The sequence below is a fragment of the Rousettus aegyptiacus genome, unplaced genomic scaffold (genome assembly GCF_014176215.1).
Source record: "Rousettus aegyptiacus isolate mRouAeg1 unplaced genomic scaffold, mRouAeg1.p scaffold_m13_p_2, whole genome shotgun sequence".
Taxonomy (NCBI): domain Eukaryota; kingdom Metazoa; phylum Chordata; class Mammalia; order Chiroptera; family Pteropodidae; genus Rousettus; species Rousettus aegyptiacus.
The window spans coordinates 104,264,824-104,279,096 of record NW_023416295.1 but is presented as its reverse complement, the minus strand read 5'-3'; the positions used below and the strand labels follow the sequence as shown (position 1 = coordinate 104,279,096).

At 31.2% G+C, this 14,273-nt stretch overlaps 1 protein-coding gene and 1 pseudogene across 4 annotated transcripts in view; one reads left to right on the top strand and one right to left on the bottom strand.

The window, feature by feature from the left end:
- MGAT4C (MGAT4 family member C) overlaps window positions 1-14,273 on the bottom strand; it is a 594,490-nt gene that overhangs the window by 524,204 nt on the left and 56,013 nt on the right. The gene's annotated exons all lie outside the window — the stretch shown is intronic.
- LOC118614120 lies at window positions 5,959-6,076 on the top strand (annotated as a pseudogene).

Sequence of the window (14,273 nt, the reverse complement as noted above, 5' to 3'; positions counted from 1 at the left end):
AGGAACAGGTGGACCAGAGAATTTGAATCTAATGATCAAAAGAGGGAGTGGAGGCTAGCTGGGAGCAAGTAACAGGAAGCAAGGGAGAATCTTAATTATAAAGGAATCTGTGCTATACAAATTTTATTTGACTTAACTGGCAAATGGAACTAGTTTTGAATATAGAAAAATATCTCATTTTTGTAAGGAGCCAGTCACAGGAAATATTCAAATAGAGGCTGGATAAGTATTAGTTATATTGTGAAGAGGGTTCAAGACATAAACAATTAGGCTATATTATTGTGAAGTCTCTTTCTACTCCATGATCTCTTCTGAATCTAAATGTTTATTAGTACACCATCCATATTTCCTTTTTCTCTCAAGTTTAGTTAGCAAAACTAACTATATCTTCAATCTCTCCTCTAAATGTCTCTCCCACTGTCTTCTCAAATTTGAACCTGATTCTTCTTGACAATACTGCATCTTTGGCAGACTTGATAAGTCTGGGCCTCAAAGCATTTCCTGTATTCATCATCCTATTTCAATTATATCTCCTTCCTCTATAAAACACCTCTCTTCGTCGCTGTCATCTAAGATCCCCCATATTACCTTCCTTTATTCTTTGATGTTGTTAGCTCCTAGCTCACTAGAACTATTTCCAACACTACTCTTGTAGTAGTAAATTCGAAGTCCAATATCTAGCTTCTCCATTCTTTCCAATCATCTTCGTCCCCACCCTAACTCTAAAACTCACTTCTATGATCATACCCATGACTGTTGTTACTAATTGCCACCACTGTCCCTGAACCTCAATTTCAAACATGTCTGATTGCAATTTTCTGTCTTTCTAACTCACTCCAAGAATTTAACTCCAATAATAGTTAGAAACCATTGAGACCTTCACATATTTCTTTATCTCTTACCCCTTGACAAACACCCATGCTTTTATTATTAAGCTTAAATTTCATTACTAGTCTGTATAAAATTACTCATTCAATGCAACATCAACTCCTTTGCTTTCTATAATATTTGTTTACTCTCTTAACCAAACCACAGCCATGGTTAAATGCAACTCTCCATTTACTGCATACCTGCACTTCTACCACTGCACCAGCCTGAAGGAAACCCCAAATCATCCGGATTGGCATACCTTTATATTCATGAGAGCTAACTCATACTACATTTTCCTAATTCATTTACTTTTTTCCTGTAATACAGGACTATTTTATACTATGTCCTTTTGCCTCAAACTTCTCTCACTCTCAGCTCGTGACTGTTCTTCCTATTTCACTAAATACAAAAGCAGCAAAGAGAAAACGGCCATTCACCACTTGCCCTTTTGCATCTATTTTCAGGCGTTTGTGTTTGAACATTCAAACTTCTATTATCAGATGGCATTCCAAGTAAATAATCCTTCCATTGTTCACTGGATCCCATCCCTTTTTCTTCCCCGAGGATGTTGCTCTAGTGATTTTTTCTTCTCTCTCTTTAATTATCAAATATTCCTCATAAGCTGGATCATATCCAAAATACCAGTTATATTGCTCACCTCATAAAAATATCTTGACCTGACTTCTCTTTCCAGTTTTCACTTGATTTTTCTTCTAAGAATAAAGTAAAACTTCTTAAAATAGACATCTATGCTTGATTCTTTGAATATTTTTCTCCCTTTTTTCTCTCAATCACACTATCATCAAATTTTTTATCACCAGAACTCCACAAAAACTGATGATTTTGTTGTCACTATTCATCTCCATATTACTAAGTCTAATGATCAATTTTAAGTCCTTGCCTTTTTTCACCTAACAGAAGCAATTGGCATCATTGATCATTCTCTCTAACTTACAGTGCTTTCTTTGCTTGGCCTCTTACCTAATAACATAATAAAGAGGCCTGTTTTCTTTCTTCTTTGCTGGCTATTATACATGTCTACAGTTGTTTCATTTTGTTCTGTAAATCGTCTAACAAAAACCTAAATAGTAAGCAGCCCTAAAATTTAGTTTTTGAACCATATATCTATATTAATTCCTTTAAGTGATTTCTACCAGTTCTAAAGACTTAAATTCAATGTCAATTTTGATAACTTTCAATGTTCTATTTCCAGCTTATAACTCTTTCTAAACTTCAGATTTATTTATCCTACCAAATAACCTAGGCACATCAAATCTAATGTGTCAAAAACTAACTGATACTTATATTTCTCACATTTAAAAATGAAGAGGTTAACAAAGAATTGTGAAATCTCTTTCATTACAAAATTTTATTAAATGTCTATCCACTTCTAAAACAGAGAGGAAAAAAATTTAAAAATATACTCAATTTTGTATCAGACAAAGATTTCTATGTATAAAGTATCAGGGGCAATATCTGGTGACTAGTAAACATGTAATAAATGTCAGTTATTACTGTCATCAGGATAGTCACTTCGATTTAGTTATTTGTCTTTCATTTATTATTTGTATTACTCTCGTTAAGGTTGATAAAAATGATTTTTAATTTAACTATGTTCCCTGCATAGAAAGAAAATAAAGCCTATGTCATTATTCAGATAAAAATTTTTTAAAAATCAAGTAACATATAAATGGTATAAACTTAAATAAAACAAAGCAAAAATGTATAAATTGTTGTACCCTTTTTCAAAATATGATAGTATAAATACAAATATATACTTATCCCTGGTTAAAGAGTAAACTTCCAAATTAAAATACATATTTTTTATTCAACTTTAAATTTAAAATTATATTTTCAGATGAAAAAGTTTTTAAACATTCATGCTTTTAATAATGTTCGAATTGTATAAAGTTTACATTCTTATGTATTGTAGTAACATATACATATGTATTTCCTTATATTGAAAAATCTATTTATAACATAATATTCCTTATGAACTATTCATAGGTCAAAGACTTCTCTAAAAATACCAAGAGGTACCATTTTTATCCCAAATCCAAAATTGCTGATTCACAATAATTATTTTTGAAATTACAAAGGTATTTGAAGCAAAATGTTTATTTCAATTTTAGTAAGAACCCTTTGTTATTTTAGTCCTTTTCAAATCTTTCCAATGTTGAAAACTATGTTCTTTTATAAGGACAATAGATTCAATTTTATTTCTCATTATTATAGAAACATGTTCAATTTTTTATTCTTAGTTTTTTCCTTTGAGAAAAAATACTGCTTTTATGGTACTCTAAAGCTATGAAATAATCATGATTATGAAAGTAGGATTAATTATATACATATAATGCTTTTTTATTTCTAATGTAGGTTTTATCCAGAAGTTATCTTCTATTTCTTTTAATTTATTTTCAGCTTTACTAAGGTATAACTGACAGGTAAAGTTGTAATATACTTAAAATGTACAATGTGATAATTTGATATACCTATATTATGAAATCATTCTCAAAAACAAATTAACACATCCATTAACTCACATAGACCTCTTTTTTGGGGGTTTGGGGGGAGGAGAACACTTAATATTCTCTTACCAAATTTCAAGTATACAATACAGTATAATTAACTATAGAAACTATGCTATGACCTATGATTGAGCAATTCCACTTCTGGGTATATATTTTAAAAATCACTATCTTGAAAAGATATGTGCATTTGCATGTGCACTGTAACATTAATTACAATAGCCAAATGTGGAAATAACCTAAGTGTTAGTCGATGGATAAAGGATAAAGAAAATATGGTATTTATATACAATAAAATATTACTTAGCTTCAATAAAGAAGGAAATCCTGCTACTTCTGACAACATGGATAAACCTGGAGGGCATTATAGTCAGCGAAATAAACCAGAGAAAGAAAAATATTGTATGGGATTACTTATATGTGGAATAAAAAAAAAAAAAGTCCAATTTATAGGAACAGAGAGTAGGATGGTGATTGCCAGGGGCTGCAAAGAGGGAAAATTGGGAGAGATAGATAAAAGGGTACAAAAGTGTACAAGCTTCCAGTAGAAAAGTTTTAAATCTATTGAAGAAGCAAATTCATAAAAATAACATTATAATTCTGAAAAACATACATTGAAAGATCAAATATAAGCTTTTATTAACCAAGAAGATAATAAATGATGTCCTTATTAGAATAGTATTAAATCGAAACAAAAAATAAAACTATAAATTTTGAAATTTTAATACCTTCCAAGTTTCTAGTTTATGTGCATGAAGTATATCTGCACAGTGTATCTCTTTGAGTATTTTGTCTATACAACAAAATATTAATGTGTGTTTCATTAATCTTTCTATATTGGGCTTCTCAGCTTTCAGAAGTTTTCACAAAAACCTTAAAGTTTTGATTGGCTTCAAAAGAGCAACTTTCCTTTGAAAAGCAGTACCAGTCTGTTTTACTTTCAATTGTATTAATTTGAAACAATTTTGGCACATATGCTTTGGATTTGTTATTTGGATTCACACTGTACTTGAGCGAAGATCATTGCTTCTAAAAAACACTTAGTATGTATGATATTTAAAGTTGTTTTGAATTTACTTTTGTTTTTTTCTAAATTATCACAAAAATTTTATGAAAATGCATGACTTTGTCTTTTTAAGTTTTAAAAATCCTTTTATGATAAAAATACATTAAATGCAATAATTTTCTCACTTTACAAAAATAAAATAACTAAAGAAAACAAATATTTAATGGTTAAAAAAAAAAAAAACTCTCTTGGAATGAGTTTCCCAAGGATGTAACTGACAAACTTCTGTCTTGGCCTTACCGATGTCTTAGAAACGGTAACACCTGGCAAACCAATATGCTTTATTTAGTGCCATTTAAAATATCTAGAATAAACAATGGTTAAACATTGTGTTATATAATTGGCAAAAGGCAAAATTAAACTTACTTTTAACTAAGAATAGAAAATAACCACCCAGGTACAGTCCCTGAGCCCATGCATAGAAAGTATCCCAGAAAATTTCAGAAATTTAACACTAAAATGGTTTTGCTTGAGCACAATGCTTCATCTTGCTTTTATTCCTATGTAACTGCCTGAGTTTCTTATGTTATTTAAAAGCTTTCCAAACCTGAGTTCCACTTTTCAATAGAATGTCCTTTTAGATTACTACATATAATAGAGAACCAATCATGAATAGAATTAGCTTCTTTCATGGTTTTTTAAGTATATATTTAAAACTAAACCAGTATAACAGTTTCCAATTTTTTTCTGATATTCCATTTAAACAAAATGATCTTTACATCTTTGAATATTTATCTTCTTTGTAAGTTTTATCCATTTATTTAAACACCAATCATTAATAAAGAACAATTAATCTATGATTCACAGCCCTTTTATGTACTTACCTTAAATTTATTAACTGTGTTGTGTACTTGTCTTTTCTTCTAGACTTAAGGTTATTAAAGATTCACATATTATTTCACACTGTACACTCCCTTTTACAAATTTTCTGAATTGTAGAAAGGCATAATACCGGTTGATTAAAGTCAAGTGAGAATACATGTCTCTTTGTAGGCCCTATTTGGCAGATTGTTTCATTTGTCAATAAATTCTTCCTTTCCTCCAAGTGTCTGCCAAGGCTCAGTATTTGTAGAGTATACGTTAATAAATAATTAACAGTAGACATGGCCATGTGACTTGATTTAACCTATGGAAAAGTGACAGAGTGCTATTTCTGACTTGACTCCTTTACAGTGTGATATTATGTGTTTCTGCTTCCACCTTGTTCCTGGAGTACACTATACCACAGTTAGCCACTGTTACCTCAGCCAGAGTCCATGATAAAAACACATAGACCAAAAGCAGGTGGTCTAGTTTAGTTCAGAGTACTCCAGTTGAAATTAATTGACCTGTAGACTCCTGAGCTATAAATAAAATAATTGTTGTTTTAAGTTATGGAGATTGAAGGGTGAGAGAGGTCGATTGTTTTGCAGCCTTATCCTATCAGAAAATTAATGCTTCTGGCAAAGAAAATGAATATGTATTCAGTCTTTAATACAACTATAAAAATATATAGTCTACAGCCATGCTACCCTGAACAAGCCGATCCCATCTGATCTTGGAAGCTAACCAGGCTCGGGCCTGATTAGTACTTGGATGGGAGACCACCTAAGAAGACTAGGTGTTATAGGCATAAAAAATTTAAAAATAAGGGATTGGAAGCTGACAAAGTCCTTGCAATCTGTGAGGTCAACCAAGGGTTGTCTCGCCTAAAAAAAAAATTTAGAATAAAAAATAAAAATAAAAAAATATAGAAAGATAGAAACCACTTTAGAAGGTTATTGATAATAAATACAGCAACATATCTTAAATCTTCCACCTTAACTAACTAGCATTCACAGGTGATGAGTTCTCAAAATTGTAACTGTAAAACATTAAAGATATTTGAAGAATATCTCAAAAGACTGAAAGGTATAACATTTTACCTATAGATATATAGATTACGACCTAAGGGAAGAGTTCAATTATACCAAGAAATAAAAATAAATAAATGCAATAAATGTACATTCACATATAAACTATATAAATGTAAATACAAATATATACATATATATGAAATTATTTGTCATTCTCAGATTACTTTTGACTTCCATTCAGAAACCATGAGTACTGTAAAGTTAATATAAGCATTTCCTCACAAATAGAAAAATAGCCATACTGTATAATTTTTAATTTTGATATTAGCAATCTGTTATATACAAAGAAAACACATTATTCAATTATCTATTGCCTAAAATTGTAACATATATTTTAGTGATTTAATAATTTGTTGCATATACACAGTTTATATTTGAAGACTTAATATGCCTCAGGGGAAGATGAGCTTTCCTTTGAAAAAATTTTACCATTGATGTAAATGGTTGGAAAGTATTGGCACAAAATAAGACATTTCAGCTTTCACATAAGTTTTTTGGCTATGATAGATTTCTTGGTCCCTTAAGTTTTTGCTTTTCTAATTTGTTCTATAGTATAAAATAAGGCTCACAGGAATGGAGCAATAACCAATATATTTTAAAAATTTTATGGATTGTTTAATGAAGCTCAGAATTTTTCAAGTCCATAAAGTTCATTAAACCTCTAAGTCAAATATGCATCCTAGATATGTTTTTACACTTTCATTTCTGTAGGAATACTAGTCAGACGTCTGAAATTTGACAGGCCTAAAATTGAATTCACCTCTACTTTCTCTTAGTGCAGTCCTCTTTTATTATTTACTCTATTTAGTAGTTGTTAAGTATTAAATAGTATAAACATCGGTATCAACAATGATCAGAAGAAAAAATAGCACACTCAAATGTAGTAATTTAGAATAATTTAATTCCGGGGCAGTTAATAAATATGAGAGCAGAATCAAAAGAGGCTAAGGCATGTTTAAGCATCCTGAGTGTATGAACAACAGGGAGTGAGGGAGTTATCAACATCTCTTGGCCTAAAAAGGAAGGGGAAAGAAGAACTTCTGAGACATAGAGAGGGCTGAAGTTGGTCTGTAGATAAAACTATAAAAGTAGTGCTCAGTAGGAATTGTGGACTTTGGTAGAGAAACTCAAAGAAGGGCAATTCATGACAAGGCAGGGAGATGACTAAAGAACTAAATAACATCAACTCACTCACTCTGTACTGTATTCTTGCCCTTGATGGCTTTCATTAACCAGACACAACCGTAAGTCAAGGAGCAAAAATGTTCATTGAAGAAATCAGTAAGTGTTGGTTTTCTGGTACCAGGGTAGGTTGAAGAGGATGAAAATAAAACTGGAGGGATAAAAAGAGTCTATCTAACATACTTATCCAGTCTAAAGGCAGAGACTAGAGAATCTTTCTAAATCTCTCTCCTTTACTCCATCCAGATTAAAAGGACATTTTTGTTCATCTAAAACCCAAATGGAATTCTGCCTCTCCATGAAATGGTATAATGGACTGAAGCAATAACTAGTGGTGAATAGTTTTCAGTATTTCTTAAAATAAAGAGAAAAGTCATAAGTGATTTAGACATTTTATCATTTATTTTTGATGATTTTGAGTAATTTTATTATGAAACTCAGGATATTCTGAGCATAACAAAACCAGAGTTATTAATCTGTAAGTATAGATGACAGTGTGCTTTCATAGGAACCCTCTGAGACTCTATGTGTGAAAACTTTCTTCCACTCATGTCACTAAGAACAAAGTAACTATGTCAGGGGACCACATCTGAGGCCTCTTCACCGGTATATATACAATTACATCACAATGACTGGATTTCCTCATTAAAACGACACTTAGCTTCATATGTGCACAAGGGTTCAGGAAAGGGCTAAAGTGACTCATAGAAGAACCGTGATACGAGCCCATTCTGTTTGCATCAGCCTGTACTTTCCTTAACAACTCTTGGGCAGTGAAGAGAATGCATCTGCAGGTAATTACTGAGCTGGAGAAACAGTAAGGCTGTTCACCCAACCTTCTCTTCCCTAGAGGGTAGTTAGAGCTACACCCTATGGGGCAGAGAGGAAAGGGTGTACCACCTGTGTGACACCTGTGTAAAATAAAAATGTTTTTAAAGAGGCTCTTCACCACCTACTGAAGACATTTCATCTTTTAAAATAGCACAGAAGGTTTAGAATAACTAAATTATAGAAAGAAAGGCAAATATACTCGTATTCAAAATTGTCATTGTAAATAAAGCCATTTGCATCTGGAAAATGAAAAAAGTTTTGATTTCTGTGTAATCAAAGTATTTTGAAAGAGGCATTTGGTAAAAACAAAGTACAATTTCAAACGATATTCACATACTTCTATGAATGTTATTTATTCTTTTCATTTCTACTTTTAATGTTGGAGTCCAAACTTCACACTATAGTAGGCATGGGTTCTTATAGATTGCATCAGTTTCAAAGGAAGTGTGAACAACAAAATGATACAATTATCCTTGGAAATATGGAGGAAAAATATGAGAATTCTGGAATATTTGCCTATAAGATGAGCATTTGAACAGCATTTTTTTTCTATTCATAGGTTAATCAATACCTGCAATGCATATTTTTTTGAATAATGACTAAATGGATGACTACATCCATGGATGAATGAATAAGTTAATAAATCTGGCTTCATGGAATCATCTTCTTTTTCATGAAACTACTAAAATAAAAACTGGCTCTGATAATGTATTAAAATTAATATATGCCATGACTAAATATCTCCATATGAATCAATCAGAATATCTTCCATTTGCAGAAATAGGCCTCTAACTTCAAAAACTTAAATATTTGATTTTTTTTTTTTTTCTACTGAGGCAGCATTATAAAGTTGTCAGGCTGGAGAGGAGAATATAACCATTCTCTGCAGGGGCTTTTGTGCCAGCCTCCTGTAGGGAATATCGTTGGGGTTTGTTCTCTAGCCCAAATCACTCCCTCTCATTCAATCTGCTCAATGGAGGCTAACAAACACATTTTCTAGTGAGAGATTCAATGCAGTGAGATTCTCTCGGTGTTAGCCAAATGTCTCTTGCTCTCTTAAACTCGACTGTTCCAAAGTAGATTATCCACTGCTGGTGTTAATATCTACTTACATACACTTTAACGCGCATACCACAAGGCAACAAGATGAATCTTTTTAAAGCAGTAACCTTATTGTGCCCATACTTTGCCTAAAACAGTTTACTGGCCCAGAGCAAGATTGTTAACGATCATTATCTGTGTTTTTCAGGAGACCACAATTATTGTTTTAGAAAATTATCCACGGTACTGGACTGGCCCTGCAACATAATCTTCTTCCACACCCACTAGATCTTGGTAATGCTGCTCCTCAGTCCTTCTGACATACAAAAACACCTCCAGAAAATTTTAAATGTCCATGGGAAGGCTGAAGAACCACTTCAGTTTAGACTGTTTCTCAGTGAAATACTAAAGTACAATCACAGCGAATTATTTACTGCTTGCTTAGTACTTGTTCTCTTACCTCAGATATGTCTACATGCTCCTCACTCTTCTAGAAAAGTCCTTCGCCTCTGTAAATCTAATTACAGGACCAAAAAATATTTTAGATTTTTCTGTGCTCCCTTCAAAATATGGATTACATCTCCTTCCTAGGTCCTACCAAGACATTTTATACTTACCCAGGATATGATATTTTAAAAATCTCACATGACCTAATTACTTATTCATCTCACCTGCTACATTCAAAGCTACTTAAAATAAAAAATATTGACCTATTTTCAATGAGGCCACTGTTCCTGACCTACGATGTACTTACCAGGTATTGGCATATACAAGGTACTTAAAAAGTGAATTAATGAGTGGCACTAATGTTGAAACTAGAGGATCTGATTTTGAATCTGTGCTCCAATACCATGATTTAATCATTGTCAGACTGCTAATAAATTCATGGCATTCTCTGATGCTCACTATCCTGCAGGATTTCAGTAAGGATTAAGTGAGATAATATATATAAAATCTCTTTAAATACTTATAGCTATAATCATTTGAAATTCAAACTGTAATTTTCTAAATGTTAGCAAAAATTCTTTTGAGCCATAAAGTTCATTTTCTTAAATGGCTTAAAAACTTTCTGGGCTATGTAGCTTGTTAGAGAATTTAAATAGCTGTCTAACTCAACATATATTTAAAAACAGCTGATTTAACTATTTAATCAACCTATTTGTGTGCAGGTTAACTCATATCAAAGTAGCTACTCATGATGTTCACAGCTACCAATTTCACAATTATTTCTTCTTAAACTACATTTTTTCCAAGTTCTCTAATTTTTTTTAAATTGGACAAAATATGGCTAAACTATGAAAAATGCAATAGCTTGTGGATAGTTGCATGTTAATAAAGGTTTGGGGGCAATACATTTTTTTCCTCCCTCGGAGCAAATTTTGTTATGGTTTTCTTTTAATTTTAATATAATTGATAATAGTTATAGAGATATCTGGCATTTTAATCATGCAGATATGTCTTTTGCTGTCTAAAGTAAAATTAAAAACTGCCAGCAGTCTTTTACTTCCAGTGGTAACTAGAAAGGAAATTAAAATAGAGTTAGTAATAAATGGCTGATATGTTCAATTTAAAAGATCACATACCCGAGTCACACACGAGGGGAAGAGAGGCAACAAAATACTGTGACAAATGCATTAGAAAAACTGCTACTCACACAATTGGGAATTCTCAAGTCTTTAATACTAAGCTTTGTAACACATAAGTTAGCCATTAAAATTAAGGCCAAGATTTTTAATTTGATTAGCATTAATTCTTGTGTGTATTTAAGAGGACTTAACCCCTCTTTTACTCACCACTAGTTCGTTTATCAATTTAACAGCGGATATTTGTTTAAGGGGAACTAAATATATCCAAAATCCCTTTGACTATGCATTTGGTAGCTCATAAGAGAGTTAAACTTTTTGATCTATTAATATGCTAAACAGTAATACTAAACAGATGACTCTTAGGCACACTCTTCTGGACATTGTCATCAGCTCACTTTCAATTAATATAGGCAGTTAGAAATATTACGAACAGTTCTAATTGTAGAATTGCCTTAGACATGGGCTATATGGCCTCTGGGTAATATCAAGAATTTATTACTATAGAAACTGGAAAATGACAAAGAGCCAGGAATTTTACATTTTATTTCCAGGTCTATATTCCTCAATAAAAGAGCTGAATCACTGAGGATTTCGGTTCATTTTCCTAACATGTCAATCTCTTTAAACATAATTGGCTTTAACATCTGGGAATCATATGAGTGAAGATACTTGATGAGGCTATGACTGAATGAGCGTAACAAGGAGTAATGTATAGAAAGGAGAAGGAGTCTTGAGATTAGGACTAAAGGAAATGCCTATTTTTGGATGTCAGAAAAGAAGGAATAGTTGGGGTCAGAAATATATTATATAATTTCATGTAAACCAGAGACTATCAAAGGGAATGGTAATCAACAAGTGAGTGTCTACAGACTTCAAGGAGTATAAGATGGGAATTTTAATGTGTTTCTAGGGTCAAAATATTTTTTCTTAACATTTACAAAACCATATCTTGAAATCAAATAATCAAGAATCATAGGAAATTAAAACTTTTGAGTATCTCAGTAGAAAATTTAGCTAAAGAAAGCTATTAGTTTATTAATAATTAAATTTGTTAGGTGTTTAATTATAAATTTTAAGTTGAAGAAAATGTTTTCCTTCAACCTTTTTTTCTTTGATTACATTCAAGTTCTTTAAAAGTAGTCAACAATTACTGCTTTTTCTTTTCTTTATATCTACTCATCCTGATACTCATCCAATCTGGCTTGCACATTATAAACCTGTCTCAATTTTCTCCTCTCAATTTAGAAGATCAGCAAAAGTAGGTACAAACAAACATATTTAAGGTAACATCAAGGGCAATAAGATGTCTTTAAATTGGTAGCTTTACTCAATATTTAGATATTCTCTCCTTCTCTAAATAATATAGTTGTGTTATATTTTATTCAGTTTTTAATGTTATACAGAAATAACCTAAGACAAGGTACGATCTCTTGGGTACTTTAACAAATTATCAGTCTTGTATCACATTAATTTTATTTTTTATTGTATTACTTTCATAAACTACACAGAAGCATTCACTTTGGTAAGGTTTCTAATGTGCAATCTATATATTTATTTTATAAAGAAATAGTAGCTGTCACTGATTTAAAGTATTAGTTCTTCCTCTGATGTGATTTTTTTCTTTTTTAAAGGTAAATTGTTATCTTAAAAGGATCATAAAATTAATAAAATAACAAAAAAAATAGGATAATGTCTCAGATTTTAATAATACTTCCTGATTTTAAAAAGAGGTAGTAGCCTTAAATCTTTTTTAATCAGTAAAGTAATGCAAAACAAGCAAGACTTCTATATTAAAAACCTTGGTTAAAGTAGGCTGGAAGAACTGTCACATGGCAAAGAATGTCATGTCACTTTCATAGATTACATGGTGTGAAACTCAAATCTCACGGCCCTTTCTACATGAAATCAAAGGTGTCTACTTGTTTGAGATTTACTTCAGTAATTAGAGTTCTATTTGGTTGGAGCAGAGATTCAAAATGAAGTCAGTCCCATTGTATCATAAATATTAAGAGCCACTAACAATATAAATTTACCTGGGTTAAATGGTAATAATTAAGTTTTATTCAGTTTGATTACAAGAACAACTTTGGTCATCTTGAACCTCATAAAGTACCTACCATACAGTTTGAGCATAGGAATCAACATATCTGTTGGATTGTTGATTTTTATCTTCCCGGTTCCCCTGTAAGTAATTTGAGATTGAGTGTATATTGTTAAAAATTGACAAATGGAAAGTGGCATCTTTAAGAGGTGTCTACTGAAAGTACTTGGTTTAAGAAGGGGTCTAGTAACCCTATACAAGTGCAGTCAATCCTTATACAAGAGCTGAAGCAGAGCCTTTATAAGATAGGGACATATTTCTCAAGAAACTAAGATCTCAATCAAAAAGGTTTGAAACTTAGAGGAGTACTATAAAAACTTGGTTATACTATTCCAGTTACAACACATTAAATCAATCCCCTAAACCACAAAATCTGTAAACCACATGGTGATAGTAATATTCTATTAACACATGAGTTAATAGCCACAACAAATTAAGGAAAAGGTAGATTACAATGTGTTAAATATTTTTAGCATAAATATAATTTGCATTATTTTCATGTAATATAATATACATGAAGAAAAAACTTTGTTTACTAAATATAATGAAAAAATCAAAAAGAATGAGATAAAGTGTAATGATTAACGCATAAGTCTGTAGATGTTTCATACAGAAAAGTGTGTAAATTTAGTTGCTATAAGATGTTTATATTGCAGAATTAAGGAAATCCTGAATCTAGCCCTCATTCTTGAAATCAAATAGACTCCTCCAACTTTTCTCTTTTACATATTTGCTTTGGCTATTCTAGGTATTTTGGATTTTCATATTAGTTCTAGAATTAGTTTGTCAGGTTCTACAAATATCCTTGCTAGAGTTTCAAATTGAATTGTATGAATTTATAGGTTGAGTTCATGCGAACATCTTAATATTCAATACCATTAATACAGTATATATCTCCATTTACTTAGCTCTTTTTAAATTATTTTTCAGTAGTCAAGACAGTTAAATAGTTCAAACAAGCCAAAAGGAAAAAAACAGAATAGAGAGTCTAGAAGAAACATAAATAGCCGGACAATTGATTTTTGATAAATGTGTAAAGCAATTTATTGGAAACAGTCTTTTCAATAAACATTGCTGGAAAATTTGCCTATCTATATGAAAATATAAAATTCATTTTATACTTCTCATAATATATAAAAATTGATTCAAAATGTATCACATACCTAAATGTAA